Source organism: Gopherus evgoodei, chromosome 7, assembly GCF_007399415.2.
Source record: "Gopherus evgoodei ecotype Sinaloan lineage chromosome 7, rGopEvg1_v1.p, whole genome shotgun sequence".
NCBI classification, from domain to species: Eukaryota; Metazoa; Chordata; order Testudines; family Testudinidae; genus Gopherus; species Gopherus evgoodei.
The window spans coordinates 120,168,821-120,186,437 of record NC_044328.1 but is presented as its reverse complement, the minus strand read 5'-3'; positions in this window follow the sequence as shown (position 1 = coordinate 120,186,437).

The window sequence follows — 17,617 nt, the reverse complement described above, 5'->3', positions numbered from 1 at the left end:
GAATTTAGAGGAATTCTTGAACATAAGAACGGCCATACTGGGTCAGACCAATCCTGTCTTCTGACAATGGACAGTTCCAGAGGAAATGAACAGAACAGGGCAATTATCACGTGATCCATTCCCTGTCACCCAGTATCTGGCGATCAGAGGTTTAGGGACACCAGGAGCATGGGGTTGTGTCCCTGGTCATCTTGGCTATTAGCCATTGATGGACCTATCCTGCATGAACTTATCTAATTCTTTTTTGAACCCAGTTATACTTTTGGCCTTCACAACATCCCCTGGCAATGAGTTCCATTGGTTAACTATGTATGTTTTGTGCAGAACTGCATCCTTGTGTTTGTTTTAAACCTGCTGCCTATTATTTTCATTGGGTGACTCCTGGTTCTTGTGTTATGTGTAAATAACACTTTATTCGCTTTCTCCTTATCATTTATGATTTTATAGACCTCTATCATATCCCTGTCATCTCTTTTCCAAGCTGAACAATCGCGGTCTTTTTAATCTCTCCTCATACGGAAGCTATTCCATTCCCCTACTCATTTTTGTTGCCCTTCTCTGAACCTTTCCCGATACATTTTTTGAGCTGAGGTGACCAGAACTGTACGTAGTATTCAAGGTGTGGGCACACCCGGGATTTATATAGTGGCACAGGGTGACAAAAAGACATAGGAATGGCTCCTATGCCACCCCCACTCCCGGATGGTGGCCTGTGGGACGCGATGAGACTGAAAGAGGTGGGGTAGGGCATTCTTTCTGCCAGTTGTTGCCAGCTGCTGGAGTGGCCCAGGTGGCCTTCAGAATTTAGCCTGAAGGACCATCTGGGAGCCCAGCAACTCCAGAACTGGGGAGGCAAGAGATAGCTTAAAGCTATTTCCCCCTCTTCGTCATGCATCACACCATCTTTGAACTTGCATTGAACGCTTCTCAGCTCAAGAGAGAATCTGTCCCCCTGTAACCTGGCTGCTAGGGGGCTGGTGTGACTCACCCTTTTAAATGCAACAGGATGTTCTCAAAATAGAGCATGTTTTAGCCCGTCTCAGGCTTGTGAGAGTATCATACTTGGAGGAAATTTCAGTGCTCCAGCTACACCCTGTCTGCAAGCAGGCTGTGCTGTTTGCAGAATGAGCGTACAATGTGCCCCTCAGTCTCTCGCGTGGCCTTTGCCCTGAGACCTTTCGCTTGACCTGTGCTCTCATAAATTCAGCTCATACATAAAAGAGCCCAATCTGCTCCCCATTGAAGTCAGTGAGGGTTTGGTCATTGAGTTCAATGGGGGGCAGAATTGGTCCAAAAGCGGCGCAGCTGGCAGGGGCTCTTCCTGAACAAAGCAGCGGCAGGTGGGGTTTTGTCAGCCGCCAAGAAAGCAGCACAAAGACTGCCCGCACATGCCACAGTTCTGGCAAACGGCTTCAGAGCCAGCAGGAACATCATTCTGCCTCTTGCACTCCAAGGGCAGCAGTGTAGTGGGGCCTTTTCAACTAACACGCTGCCTGGATTGGCACGATCAAGAGTGAGTTGTTGGTTTTCAAACGTGACTCGTCAATCATTTGCTGCTACACACATGGATTAAATGCAATCAATGCTGATTAAATACAGGCTGATGTTTACTGCACGTTCACAATTCAGACCAATATATCCCCACACCAACACCCTACTCACAGAGCTGTCACCACACCTCCTAAGCGATACTGACACTATGCACATGCAATACACATGCAAACCAGAACATAGGAGATTCAAAGGAACAGCCTGTATTCTACCAGGCACCCTTGTATGAAGTTCCTGCTGCTTACCCAGTTCAGTCAACCCTACTTTAATTACCCTCATGATAACAATGCCTTCTGCTGTGCAGTGTTAGGTAAGACCATCCATGGGTGCATTGATCTGGAGCTCAGACAATATAATCCCAATTTATCCCAGAGAAATATGGGGAATTAGTTATTTCCTCCTCTTCCTACCACCACCATTAATTTTCTTCCTCTGTTCTGATGCTGGCATGCTGGGCCCAGATCCCCAAAGGTATTTAAGCACCTACCTCCTATTGAAATCAGTGGGAGTTAGGTGCCTAAATATCTTTGGGGATCTGAGCCTTGGTGGTTAGGAAATTTGGAAAGCGAACATCTTCAGCGGCATAACACCAATGTATTTCCATAGTCAGTGATGTTCTCTGCTCCTAGTGACTCAAGGGGATAATAATAATGTCTCGTTTCCACTAAATTCTTTATAATTTGGAAGGGGAAAAACCAGTACATGAAGATCACTGCATCCCAGCCACAAAACACTGAGACATACACGAAGAGCATTTCCTACATGGGATGCCCTCCTCGGGTGAATCTGTCGTCTGTTTAATAGACTTGCATCCAAAGACTGAAAACAGTGAAAATAGAAACTATAAGGGCTGTTAGTGCCAAGAAGGTGTGGAACATTGTCAGATTGGAACAGCAGGGTTTCATACCAACTTTACCTTGGTATAAATAATCACACAAGGTGCCAGGCAATGGAGAATCAGGCTCACGGTCTTATTCTTAAGAACTCTGAATAATCCGCAGAGTCTTGTGGTCAGGGTCCTAATGAAAGTGAGGTGAAACTTCTTCAGGGGAATTGCTGCCCTGCATCTTTCCAAACACGGCACAAATGCTCCAGCTTCCTCTGAGCAGGGTTCTCCTAACACATTTCAACATTCTAATGGCCCTTTGGATCGGATCCTATTCCCATTGACAAAAATGGCAAAACCCCCATTATTTCAAAGGGACCCCAAAGGGTGTTTTCTTCAGAAGATGCTTTGCTGGACAAAAATGTCAGGATTGCTATAACAAAGCCAAGTACTTCTATTTATTAATGGTCTTTCCATTGACTTTAGTGGGCCATCAATTTGTCTGACTTGTTTTTGTGAGCGTACGTTTCTGTTACCCTGGTGCCACAGTATTTTGGATCTGCTGCTCCCTTTGGTTTTGAAAGTTTCCCCTGTTGTTGGCTAGGCATAGTTCCATGCTAAAAATAGGAACACCCTTTTACCAGTCATGTCTGTCTGGAATTATGTATTGGAAGGGTGGGATAGAGAGACGTGGAATAAAGGTTTAATGAATCACAAAACTGAATCCTTTATGAGCTAGCAGCCTATTCTCGGTTTGTCTGCATAAAACAACTTTATGTTCTGTGTCTTGTGCTCTATGAATTGGGAGCTAAACTTATCGTATAGAAAGAAAATTACAAAGGCAATCATGCAAAGTCTCTTATTAGTAATTCTTTTATCCCCGGCTCACAGTAGAATATGAATTGATTGTCAAAGATTTTTAAAGTGTCTTTGATTGAGGAGATGATCTCTGATAAGCTGCTAGAGTGAAATAAAAGCTAACAGCTGCTCCATTTAACATCAGTTTGCCTCCAGTTCTGGTGGTTTGATAAATAACTAGCTTGTATTCATCAACACATCTGCGGCCCAGCTCCCCTCGTACACACCTCCCTACTTATGCAAAAGATTTGATGCTGACAGAGATGTCAGGTATTAAATCTGGGATTAGAAAAAGTTTTTGCAGTAAGTCTTAAAACATAGACATCCTGTTTCTGTGCTAGCACTTTGAGCTATTTTGTTTTAAACCACCCATAGCATCTGACAGCGATAGGGCTCTACTGCGCATACCCTATAAAAGTGGAGAAATAAGGCAATGTCTGTGCTTTAGAAGAAATACAGGAAACATCTTGATGTGCTCTTCGTGGTGTTGGGTACACGAAGCAATAAAATAAAGTTATGATCAACCAACCTTCTGGGGGTTGTGGACATATGTACAAGATCTCCCAAACATTTATCTGACTTGCAGCATGTAAAGGGTTAAACACCAGCCAAACCTCCATAGCACAAGCATTTGATAACTGCACATGCTGTTTACTACTGACAGTTGTTTTCTCCAACGTCATAAGCATTATCCCTATTTTATTATGTTTAGCGCATCCACTGATGTGCTAAGCGCCTGACAGTCAAGTAAAGACATGCTCCTTGCCCCAGAGAACTTGCAGTCTTTGGGCTCCATCATGGCTTTGTTCCAAGGTCCACGTGTGATTCAGTCACAGTCTGACCCCTGATTCCCTCCCATCTCTGGTCGGGGGGACGGGAGGTGTACACTTTGCCAGCCTTATACGTGGTGCAGTTTGCATCCAGCACAATGCACTACTATCCATCACTCCATCACTCCGATCCACATGAACTGCCCCTCTTGTACAAATAGCCATGGCATTGGTAGCTGGGGCAGAGGAGTTAGTCAACTTCCCCATCTCAAAAGAGAGAGGAACCATCAAAACAGTCACTGTGCAGAACAAAACCTCTCTCCTAATCAATTCGTGCTGGCCCCCTCACCTCGCCTACTTCCCCCAATACCTGGTAATTACATGATGTGCAGCAATTGCATTCAGAGCCCAGTTCTGCACAACTTTGCTTCCATGATTAGCCCCTTTGACGCCTTGCATGAGTCAGGGTCACAGGATAACTACCAGCTCACTCTCAGCTAGCGTTTTTCTGCAGTAGATCTCAAATGAGGTAAGTGTCATTAGTCCCATTTTACAGCTAGGCAAACTGAGGCACAGAGAGGGAAAGTGACCTGCTCAAGGTCTCTATGCAACAAAACTGGGAATAGAACCAAGTCTCCAACCAGTCCTCTATCCTCTAGGCAACACTGCCTCCCTAGCCCTTGGACTGTAAACTCCTTGAGACAGGGACCTGCTTCTACCTTTTTGTGGCATCATACAGACCTACAGCACTGCAAAAATAATCATTCATACTAATGTACGATAAACAGCTGCACAGTAAACAGTGTCCCAATGCACCACAAATTAATTCTTCAATACACCTCTATCTCGATATAACACGACCCGTTATAACATGAATTTGGATATAACGTGGTAAAGCAGTGCTCCCAGGGGGTGGGGCTGGGCACGCCGGTGGATCAAAGCAAGTTCGATATAATGTGGTTTCACCTATAACACGGTAAGATTTTTTGGCTCCCAAGGACAGCGTTATATCGAGGTAGAGGTGTAGTTCTTCTAATCGGAGTTCAAAGTGCATCAGAAAAGTATAGTTGTATTTCTCCCCTCTCCCACAATAAGAAATGTTTGCAAGGGAGCATGAAAGAAATAATGATGCAGGATCCCATAAACAGTGGGCATCAATACCCAGTGCCTTTGCCCTCAAGCTATGCAGAGGCAGAGCCACCAGCCTTTCACATCTGCTGCTGCCTTATTTATTGGCAGGCCACATTTGACACTGTCTTTGAAAGACTCTTAGAAGTTCACGGATTCAGTGTTTAGACTGAGCTAAGCCCTTTCCAAAGGAATCACATCAAGGCTTATGCAGGAGTTAAAATGCCTTTCTATTTATTTATAGTAGCTAAGTTAGGGAAGCACAGTCCTTAGCCATTTAAAAACAAAGGACCAGATCCTCAGCTGGTATAAATCAGCATAACCCCATTGAAATCAATAGTGTTATGCCAACTTACTCTAGCTAGGAAACTGGCCCATCATGAGCCTTTACTTATCTTGGGAGGCCTTTTAATCCATGCTCAGGTCCCTAAGTGATTAGTCTTAGAATTCAACACCCTAGAAAATATCCATCACATTTGTTGTTTTGATCATAACCACGCATCATCCTGAGAAGCCAGTTTTCTCAGTGGTATGCCAGTTCTGTAGCAAAGTGAGATTGTGCCAGTAATTCCTCCTAGAGCTCTGCATCTTTACCCCTCAGTAACTAATAATAGTTATTAGAAGGCCTAGTGAGGTATCAGGGCCCCACAGTGCTAGGTATTGTAACACAAAGATGGTCCCTGCCCTGAAGACCTTATAGCACAAGTATGTGATAGGAGACAACAGGTGGCTACAACCAACAGATAGGCAAGTCCAAGGGAACAATGAGATGATTCTAAAAAGCATCTAATAAAATATTCAGGGCCAAGCACGGAACTGTTTTTGGGACAGGAGCTGCTCCAAACTTGCACGACCATGCACAATGAACTATCTCAGTGGCCAACCTTCCAAGGAGAACTCCTATTTTTTCAGAGGGCTTAATGCTCTGAAAGACTCTTTTAACCTCTATCCAGCCAACAGACCTCTGTCAATAGTCTGAGGGGATGGTCTAATAAACTTTTGTCCTTCACTGTCCATCTAGCAACTCCTATAAGCCACTTGTCTCCCCCTCCCAGGTCACTGTGTCTCAGAGACTGTGCCTGTGAGAAATGAAGGGAGAGGGAAGCCAGTGGCACGAGATGCCTTATGACAGTTCTGACCAATTGTTGCTCACCTCCACCTAAGCCAGGCCAGCAGATGGTGGATAGTTTGCCTGATTGGCCTACCTTCACTTGGGAGCAAAGTCAAGATTTTTCTCCTAGGTTGAGGAATTTCCTTGCTGCTTTGTGGATAAAATAAGAACACAAGAACGGCTATACTGTGTCAGACCAATGGCCCATGTAGCCCACTACCTTGTCTCTGACAATGGCCAGTGCTGGATGCTTCAGAGTAGTGGTCCCCAACATGGTGCTTGTGGTCACCATGGCTCCTGCCGGGGTATCTATCTGCGCCTGCATACTGGCTGGCAGACAAGCATCCACTGAAATGCCACTGAAAAGCAGTAAAGTTAAGAGGCATCGCTGCCGAAAAGCCATCGAAAAGCAGTGCCATCAAGAGGCGTCACTGCCGAAATGCTGCTGATATTTGGCAGCATTTCGACAGCAATGCCTCTTGACATTGCCGCTTCTCAGCGGCATTTCGGCGGATGCTTGTCCGCCGGCCACGGTCCTCGGTGGCTTGTCTTCTGGAGCCTACCAGACGAAAAAGGTTGGGGACCACTGCTTCAGAGGGAATGAACAGAATTTGGCAATTTGCTGTGATCCATCCCCTGTTGTCCAGTCACAACTTCTGGCACCTGGAGGTTTAGGGACACTAAGAGCATGGGATTGCACCTCTGACCATTCTTGGCTAACTTTGATGGACCCATCCTCCATGAATTTATCTAATTCTTTTTTAAATCCGGTTATACTTTTGGCCTTCGCAACATTCAGTGGCAATGATTTTCTCAGATTCACTGTGCGTTGTGTGAAGAAATACTTTCTTATATTTGTTTTAAACCTGCTGCCTATTAAATTAATAGAGTGACTTCTAGTTCTTGTATTATGTGAAAAGGTAAACAACACTTCTTTCTCCACTCCATTCTTTGTTTTATAGACCTCATATCCTGCCTTGATTCTCTTTTCCAAGCTGAACAGTCCCAGTCTATTTAATCCTTCCTCCTTTGGAAGCTGTTCCATACCCCTAATCATTTTTGTTGCCCTTCTGTGCACCTTTTCCAATTATAATATAACATTTGAGATGGGGCGACCAGATCTTCGTGCAGTATTCCAGGTGTGGGTGTATCATGGATTTATGTACTGGCATTATGATATTTTCTGTCATATTATCTATCCCTTTTCTAATGGTTCCTAACATTGTTAGCTTTTTTGACAGTCAATGCGCATTGAGCAGATGTTTTCAGAGAACTATCCAGGATGACTCAAGAAGATCTCTCTTGAGTGGTAACAGCTAATTTAGAACACAATTTTATGTGTAGTTGGGATTATTTTTCTGATGTGCATTGCTTTACACTAACATAAAATGTCAGATAAAATTTAGTTGCCCAGTCACCAGGCTTGGTATAAAGTTATACCTTTATAACGTCTCACAATCAGCTTTGAACTTACCTTAAGTAATTGTCATCTGCAAATTTTGCCACCTCATTGTTTAGCCCTTTTTCCAGATCATTTATGAATATGATGAACAGCGCAGGTCTCCGTACAGATCCTTGGGGCTATTTACCTCTCTCGATTATGAGAGCTGACCATTTATTCCTACTCTTTGTTTATCTTTTAACCAGTTACCAGATTCATGAGAGGACCTTCCTTCCTATCCCATTACTACATATTTTGCTTAAGTGCCTTTGGTGAGGGACCTTGTCAAAGGCTTTCTTAAAGTCCAAGTAAACAATATCCACTGGATCACCTTTGTCCACATGCTTGTTGAGCGCCTCAAGGAATTCTAACAGGTTGGTGAGGCAAAAGCAGTGTTGATTCTTCCCAAAAATATTGTGTTCATCTGTGTGTCTGATAATTCTGTTCTTTACTATAGTTTCAACTAATTTGCCTAGCACAGCAGTTAGGCTTACTGGCCTGTAATTGCCAGGATCACCTCTGGAGCCTTTTTTTAAAATAGATGCATTAGCTACTCTCCAGCCAGCTGGTGCAGAGACTGATTTAAGCAATAGGTTACATACCACAGTCAGTAGTTGTGCAATTTCATATTTTAGTTCCTTCAGAACTCTTGGGTGAATACCATTAGGTCCCGGTGACTTATTACTGTTTAGTTCATTAATTTGTTCCTCAGATTTGTCACCTCAAAAGAGTGGCTCCAGTGTGGGGAACTGCAGTGAAGACCAATGCAAAGAATTCATTTAGCTTCTCTGCAACAACCTGGTCTTCCTTGAGTGTTCTTTGAGCACCTCAATCATCTAGTGGCCCCACTGACTGTTTGGCAGGCTTCTGATATACTGAAGCACATTTGTGCTGTTAGTTTTTGTGTCCTTAAGTAGTTGTTCTTCAAATCCTTTCTTGACTTACCTTATATTTTTAAACTAGACTTGCCGGAGTTTATGCTCCTTTCTGTTTTCCTCACTAGGATTTGACTGCCAATTTTTAAAGAATGCTTTTTTCTTTCTTTGGCCTCTAACCACCTCCTTTACTCTGTTAGTTAGCCATGGTGGCCTTTTTGGAGGGTGCAGGGGGTGGGTACTCTAAGTAGGTTTTTTTTATTAGTGGTTACATTTATTTTGAGCATTTTATATGATATTTTTAAATAGACTCCATGCAATTTGCAGGCATTTCACCCTTATGACTGTTCCTTTTAGTCTCCATTTAACTAGCTTCTTCATTTTCATGTAGTTTCCCTTTTTGAAGTTAAATGCTACTGTGGTGGGTTTCTTTGGCATTTTTCTCACTGCACGGATGGTAAATTTAATTACAACATGGTCACTTCTGCAGAGAGGTTTGGTTACCTGTTGAACTAGATCCTGTGCACTGTTAGGACTAAATCAAGAATTGTTTCTGCCCTTATGGGTTGCAGGACAAGCTGCTCCAAGAAGCAGTCATTTCCAGTGTCTATAAATTTTATCTCTGCATTCCTTCCTGAAGTGACTATGAGGATAGTTGAAATCACCCATCATTATAGCTTTTTCTGCCTTTGTAGCCTCTCTAGTCTCCCTGAACATTTCACAATCATAGTCACCATCATGGCAGTATATTCCTACTGCTATACTCTTATTGTTTAAGTTTGGAATTTTTATCCATAGCGAGTCTATGGTACAGTCTGATTTATTTACGATTTTTATTTTATGTGACACTATGCTTTCTTTCACATATAGTACCACTCCTTCACCATCACAATCTACTCTGTCATTCCTATATATTTTGTACCCTGATATTATGGTGTCCCATTGCTTATCATCATTTACCAAAATGTCTATTACATCAATATCCTCATGTAAAGTCAGGTACCCATCTTAGTAGTTAGGCTTCTAGCAGTCACACATAAACTGTACATTTTGTTACTGCCTAATGGGCTATCTTTGTGTGTAATATTTAAATGGGACTCTTATGTTTTACTATTCCTCCCTAGTTCCTACCTGTATTTTACCAACTTGTTCCTATCCCATTTACTAGGATATCAAGTTCTCCCTTTAATGAAATCATCCCCAAGTGATGCCTCCACCCAAAACGGGTGTTCCTCCACACCTTTCTGCCCTCCCACAGCCCTTAGTTAAAAAAAAAAATCGACAACTTTTTTAATTTTACAAGCCAGCAATCTGGTTTCACTTTGGTTTAGATGGATCCCATCCTTCCTGTATAGGGTCCTCCTTTCCCAAAAGGTCTTGCAGTGCGTAATAAACCGAAACCTCTCCTCCCTACATCATCTCATCTATTCATTGAGACCCTGCAGTTCTGCCTGTCTTTCTGTCGCATGCAGCTGGAAGCATATCAGAGAATGCTACCATGGAGGTCCTAGACTTTAATCTCTTACCTCTCTTACTCTTTCCTAGTTCAGATCCAGACCGAGCTCCATTGTGGCAGAGCAGAATCACAAGGGGATGCTGAAACTGACCAGTGCCTGAATCTAGTGACCAAGGGTCTGCCTGAGTTAGACAGAGCTGCAATTACGCCAGGGGGAGTTTGCTCCACAATCTGCGGCTTTGATCTGTACCTTTCCTGTAGGGTGACCCGACGTCCCGATAAAATCGGGACTGTCCCAATATTTAGGCATTTGTCCAGCGTCTCAACTGATCTTTGGTCAGGAGGCAGTTTGTCTTGATATTTCATGGTATTCTTTTTTTTTTTTGCCCTCTACCAGCAGCTGTCAGCAACACCCCCCCCCCCCGCCCATGTGTCCTGATATTTTCTTCATCTCATCTGGTCACACTACCTTCTTGACAGGTGTAGGCCAGCCAGGGGGGATTATTAGAACTGTGTCTGATGAAGGCGGTCTACAGCTCCACTGGAGAGGACGAAGGGGCAGCTATCTTCAAGGAAGTATTTGGGATACGTCTGCTCATGAAACTATTTCTTGTCATTAATAGTCTGGATGATCTTCTGGCTGCTTCGAACCTCCCTTGCTTGGAGTGTAATCATCATAGAGTTTGTAGCATTGTCTAGAGTCCTGATATTGACCTAAACACATCTGCCTTCAAGCCTGGGTACAATATGAAAATGGTGCTAGTTGCATGACTGAGGATGTCCTCCTGGAGACAGATGAAGATTGGTGCCCAGGTTCTTTCAGAACTGTAGGCTTCAATGGTTCCTGACAGGGACTATGACATTTTGGATACACATTTGCTGTGTATTTGGATATACATATGTGCCTAGCTGGGCCTGATGGAGTTGTCTTTGATTCGCATTGCTCCTTTTTCTAGCCAACAGATCCCATAGAACAGCATGGAGTAATTGCTTTTCTTCCCCAACTTGGAAGAGGCCACAGGTTCCATGCTGAAAGCCCTTCTGTTCAAAGTATGTCTGAGGTTGTTAGGGGAGGCCTGTGTCTTCAGTAGACTCATGACACTCATCCCAGTGACTCCATCTCATCTGATCCAGTTGATTTGACTGAGCGTCTTAGAGCACTTTAACCAATTTTACCCCTACTGGGACCAGTCTGTGTTCCTCCTACCTTATAGTTATGTTATTTCTAATATTTTGTCTTCCTTACTCTGAGTGCTGGAGAGGTTTGGAAGATCAGTACAGATGCAGAGACCCAAGCCCAGCTTTTATGAATTTCCAGGGGGTTTCAAATGAATGTAATAACAGAAAATTAAGATTCAGTGTCTTGCTGAGTTCTCTTGGGACATAGAAATAAACCTAACAGAATTTGGTACTATGATACAATCTCAGCATAGCTGATATCATTTCGATTAAAATAAACCCTTCTGCATCCTCTCTACTCTGTGAGACCTCCCTAAAAGACACACAGATGGAAGGTAAGGCTGAATTTTTGAGCAATGTAGTTATAGCAACAGGTGCTTTCGTTTATGTGAGACAGTTACATGACAATCAGCTTCACGTTATGAAGTGGAATGCACTGAACAAAAGGTGTGATCAAAAGAGATGACAAAAACAAGTGGGAATGGGGTGGGGGGAAAATTGCTTTGAGGAATGGAGAAAGCCTTTTGGTTTAACATACCTGTCTGGGGTAACTGATCCGAGGTAGCAAACCTTCCTCTGTTTGTTTGATCTTAGTGCTTAGCACCAAATCCCTCAAGCCCATTTCTATGCACAAGCAAACCCATGTGTCTCCTGATCTCATTTATACCCCAAAGCCTCAAATCACTGTTCTATGTAAACAACACAGAGACATGCCGATGCACACGGGAGCAACATAGCCCCTGTAAATGCACAAGACACACTGGTTCTGTGAGGTGCCCTGGTGTCTTTAATTACACGTTGCTGACTGTCTCTTACTGACAACATGCAGCTGGGCTAAAGAGCAATTCTCTTGCCTACAACTCAGAAACCTTGCTAGAAAAAATCAATAGTCATTTGGCAATATTCTGGCACTTGAACAGCTGCATTGCAATGTCTCTGGAGAAGCCGAGTCAATCTGCCAGTCCCTAGATTAAGCAAAAACACTAGGAACTTTCATATTGGCTTTAAGCAGACATTCTTTTGCCTGCATGATATAGAATCCCAGTGAATCACTTCAAACACGAGGAATCTGATTTTTGTGCACACTCAAAGTAGATCCCACCAGCGGAGTTATAGACCGAATCAAGCATAGGGGAGGCGAGATGAAAGAGGGCCTGTTAGGTGATGTGGGGCATGTCTGAATTATGGGCAATATGGCAGCATATCTACATAGCTATGCCACTGTAACCCTGTAGAGTAGAGGCAGGTTACAGCCACAGAAGAGGTTTGCCCAAACAACAGTAGCTAGATCAATTGGAAGCATCCTTCCATGGATCTAGTGCATCTACCTGGGGGTTAGGTCTGTATAGCTACAGCACTCAGGGATGTGGAATTTTCACACTGCCACTATGATGACCTAAATTGTAAGTGCAGACCAGGCCTTAGTCTATTGCCCAGCCAGGACAGCCCTTCTGTTTACAGCATATTGTCTAGCCCTGGGTCCATGCTAGTCCTACACATCCCCACTGATGGGGCTTCCACCCCTGTTCTTAAGTGACTGGTCCACAGTGTAATTCAAAGAAACACGGTCCAGTGGTTGAGGCCTTACCTGGAATTCAGGACACTTGGGTTTGATTCCCAGCTCTCACATGCTCAGGCAAGTCACTTATGGTCTGGCCGTACTGTGTAAGCTGTGCATGGGCTAGCCTACCCAAGCTGCCTTGAATGCAGCTAGGGTGGGTAATAATAGCAGTGAATACAGCCCAGAGGCTAACGAGCCAAGTAGGTATCCTGGGTCAATGCTAGACTTATACCACCTGTGCTGTTATCTGTGCTAGCTGCATTCAAGGTAGCCCATACCCAGTGTTTGCTGTCTGGGCCGACACTTAGGTTATGTCTGCACAGCAATTAAACACCACGGATGGCCTGGCTCAGCCAACTCCGACTCATGGGGCTTGGGGCTGTAAAACTGTTGTGTAGACATCTAGGCTCAGTCTGCATCCTGAGTTCTAGGACCCTGCAAGAGGGGGCCCCAGAGCCTGGCCTCCAGCCTGAGCCCGAACGGCTCCATGGCCATTTTTAGCCTGCAACCTGAACCTTGTGAGCTTGAGTCAGCAGAGCCAGGCCAGCCGCAGCCTGCTCTGGGTATGTTACTCCAGTGTAGATGCGTCTCTCTGGGCCTCAGCTCTCCAGCTGCAAAGCAGGAATAACTTTAACTTCCCTACCCCACACAGGTCTTGTGAGGATTAAATGCATTAGACTGTGGGCTGCTCAGCTATGACACTATTGGCAGCCATTAGATAGACTGACATGCCTGGTGAGAAATTCAGGCAGCCATGCTTATTTGAATGCAATTCCAGCAGAAGTTAATTTGGTGTTTTGCTTGGAACAAGCCAACTGGCAGGGGACTTGTCCTACGTGTTCCATCTGAACTGTCTTTAACTTCATCCATTTCCTCCAGGTTATACCACCTGTGCCAGACACCTCCACAGTCCCTTTCTCCTCCACATTCACAGACTTCAGTGGACTGATTAGGGAGTATGGTGCTACCCAATCAGAACAAGACTGTCTGAATCAGACCTTCATTCAAAGGAAACCAGGTCTTCTCTCCCACTCCCAGACTGCCAGATACAGCACACAGCAGCATCAAGGACACAGAGACTAAAAGGAATTATTTACATGATAGGAATTCAGTGGGATTCGCCTGTGGACACATAAGAGGTCTGCCGCAGAGCCAGGAATTGAACCCAGCCCTTCTTGCAGGCTATGCTGAGGCAACGTTTTCTTATTCACAGATCCAACATGAAGCTCTGTAGAAAAACAAAGGGTGGATACACCAACTGGGGTTAAAATAATCAGCTTAAAATATGTTTAAGGCACAAATAAAAGCTAGTAGAGTCTATGGTTACTGAGAGAGAAGAGGTCTGTTCTTTTATATGAATTCAGTAAAGCCCTACTTTATAAGGGCCAGATTCTCAGCTAGTATAAAAAGGCCTAGCTCCCTTGAATTCAGTATTAGTCAGTGATAAATAATATCCATTATTCTGACATCAGGATAAGATCCTCTACTTTAAATGTATGTCTGCTTCTTTGATTTCTCTCAATAGCTTCCTATTGATATATATATTTACTTGTATAAATTCCTGCCACTTCCCCATCCAAAGCTGCTCTTGGTTATGATCTGGAAACAAATCCCTAAAGGAGGGTGGGAAGAGAAAGCCTGGACTCTCTTCCCATGGGTGTTGTCTGTGATAAGAGAATTAAGACCCCTAATCTATTTCTATTGGAGAGGTTACATAAGGTGATTTTGGAGGCAATTGAAAGGTTAGTAAGGAACCTCTACCAGGAAATGTATGGAGTCTCATTATCTTTTATCTGACAAAAGCATGAAGTGTGCAGAAATCACTAGTTAGCCTAGAAGGAAACCTCTAGAAGACTTATCTACACAGTGTGCATGCTTATCAAGAGAACAAGAGCCAGGTTCTAACAGCCAGCTGTGGGGCCCTGCAGAGATAAAGATATCCTTCCGCCCAGCACTGACTGGGATAAATCACTCTGTCCTCTCGTTGCCATTACTCCTAACCTCTCTTTGGCCCCTTCCAATTGTCATGCAATTTAGCTCCGGGAGCCAGTGCAAGCGAGCACAACATCTGTGTCTTTTCTCAAGTTTCTTGATGCATTCTCACCGGTGGAGGGAAAAAAAAGCAGTTGCTTAAGGGTATGTCTACACTAAGGGATTATTCCGATTTTACATAAACTGGTTTTGTAAAACAGATTGTATAAAGTCGAGTGTACATGGCCACACTAAGCACATCAATTCGGCGGTGTGCCATGTACCAAGGCTAGCGTCGATTTCCAAAGCGTTGCATTGTGGATAGCTACCCCGTAGCTATCCCATAGTTCCTGCAGTCTCCCCCGCCCATTGGAATTCTGGGTTGAGATCCCAATGCATGATGGTGCAAAAACAGTGTCGCGGGTGATTCTGGATTAATGTCGTCACTCAATCCTTCCTCCGTGAAAGCAACGGCAGACAAACATTTCGCGCCCTTTTTCCCTGGATTGCCCTGTCAGACGCCATAGCATGGCAAACATGGAGCCCGTTTTGCCTTTTGTCACTGTCACCGTACGTGTCCTGGATGCTGCTGACAGAGGCGGTACTGCAGTGCTACACAGCAGAATTTATTTGCCTTTGCAAGGTAGCAGAGACAGTTACCATCCCTATTGCACCGTCTCCCATGCCAGTGTAAATTGGCCATGAGATGACGGTTATCAGTCGTTCTGTACTGTCTGCTGCTGTCATGGGTGCTTTTGGCTGGCCTCACTGAGGTCGGCCGGGGGCGCAAAAACAAAAATGGGAATGACTCCCCAGGTCATTCCTTTCTTTATGTTTTGTCTAAAAATAGAGTCAGTTCTGCCTAGAATATGGGGTAAGTGTACTAGAGAGCCAGAGAGCACAGCTCTCCGTGTCAGAGCCACAGACATCCCGCAGAAATGATGAGCTGCATGCCATTCAAGGGGGTGCCCCACAACAATCCCACTAGTTGCTTCCCTCCTCCCCCAACCCTCCTGGGCTACCGTGGGAGTGTCCCCCCATTTGTGTGATGAAGTAATAAAGAGTGCAGGAATAAGAAACACTGACTTTTTAGTGAGATAAAATGAGGGGGAGGAAGCCTCTAGCAGCTATGATAGTCCAGGCAGTACAGAATCTTTTCTTTAGACATGAAAAGGGGATGGGGGGCTGATGGAGCTCAGCCTCCAGTTGCTATGATGAAGACGATTACCAGCCATTCTGTACCATCTGCCGGGAATGACCGGGAGTCATTCCTATTTTTACCCAGGCGCCCCCAGCTGATCTTACCGAGCCCAGCCAGGAGCACTCACGGGCTGATGATGATGATGGATAGCAGTCATATTGTACCATCTGCCACCGGGAAGGGGATGCTGGTGTTCAGTGCTGCAGCAGCCTGTCTAACAACAGCATGCAGTAGACATAGGATGACATTGAAAAAAGGCGAGAAACTTTTTTTTTCCGTTTTCTTTCGGGGAGGGGGACATCATATACCCTGAAACACCCGGGAAAATGTTTTTGACCCTTCAGGCATTGGAAGCTCAGCCAAGAATGCAAATGCTTTTCGGAGACTGTGGGGACTGTGGAATAGCTGGAGTCCTCAATACCCCCTCCCTCCCTCCATGAGCATCCATTTGTTTCTTTGGCTTTCTGTTATGCTTGTCACACAGCACTGTGCTGTGGCCTCTGTCTATCATAGCCTGGAGATTTTTTCAAATGTTTTGGCATTTCGTCTTCTGTAAGGGAGCTCTGATAGAACAGATTTGTCTCCCCATACAGCGATCAGATCCAGTATCTCGCATACTGTGCACGCTGGAGCTCTTTTTGGATTTGGGACTGCATCGTCACCAGTGCTGATCAGAGCTCCATGCTGAGCAAACAGGAAATGAAATTCAAAAGTTTGCGGGGCTTTTCCTGTCTACCTGGCCAGTGCATCCGAGTTCAGATTGCTTTCCAGAATGGTCACAATGGTGCACTGTGGGATACTGCCCCGTGGCCAATACCATCGATTCCCAGCCACACTAACCCTAATCCAACATGGCAATACCGATTTCAGCACTACTTCTCTCATTGGGGAGGAGTACAGAAATAGGTTTAAAGAGCCCTTTATATCGATATAAAGGGCCTCGTTGTGTGGACAGGTGCAGGGTTAAATCGGTTTAACGCCGCTAAATTCGGTTTAAACACATAGTGTAGACCAGGCCTAATTTACAAAGGGAATTAACTCAGTTCAGTTATAAATTTCTTAGTTCAGACAGCCTACTGAGAGGGTGGTTACTGGCACAGGCAGACACAGACATCAAACAGACAGAGGAAACAGCGTTTGGCTCCAGATCGGGTTGGGATCTGGATTGGCATTTAGACTAGAGTTTGGGGTTCAAGGCTGAACCAGAGTTAGGGTCCAGATATGGATCTGATTACATCCATTTCCAGCAAGATATTCTCACCAGTTTTTGGCTAAGGATTCTATTGTATTCTCTCCTATTCAGCATCTTATTTCACCCCATTCACCATGACATCTGAGCCCCCTTTTTCCCTGACACACAAACTGTGTGTTAAATAAGAAAGCTGCCCCCTTCAGCCTTAACACACACAATCTGGCAGAAATCTCAGGAGAACATGGGAGTGGATCTAGCAAGATCTCCTTCATATTCTGCTGAATTGTAGCATCAACACTATATCCTAACAAACAGGAAAGCTGGCAAAGGTCCAACCACTCTGCACAGGGAGGCAGAGCCCTTCTCTTGACCTACCCTCAGCAAAAGTACGAATCCTGCACACAGCTACTGCATGAGTTCTGCTGCATTACTGTGGCAGATGTGGTTTGTTAACCTCAATGATATGGGAGATGAGCATGACCTTCTGGTCAGGGAGA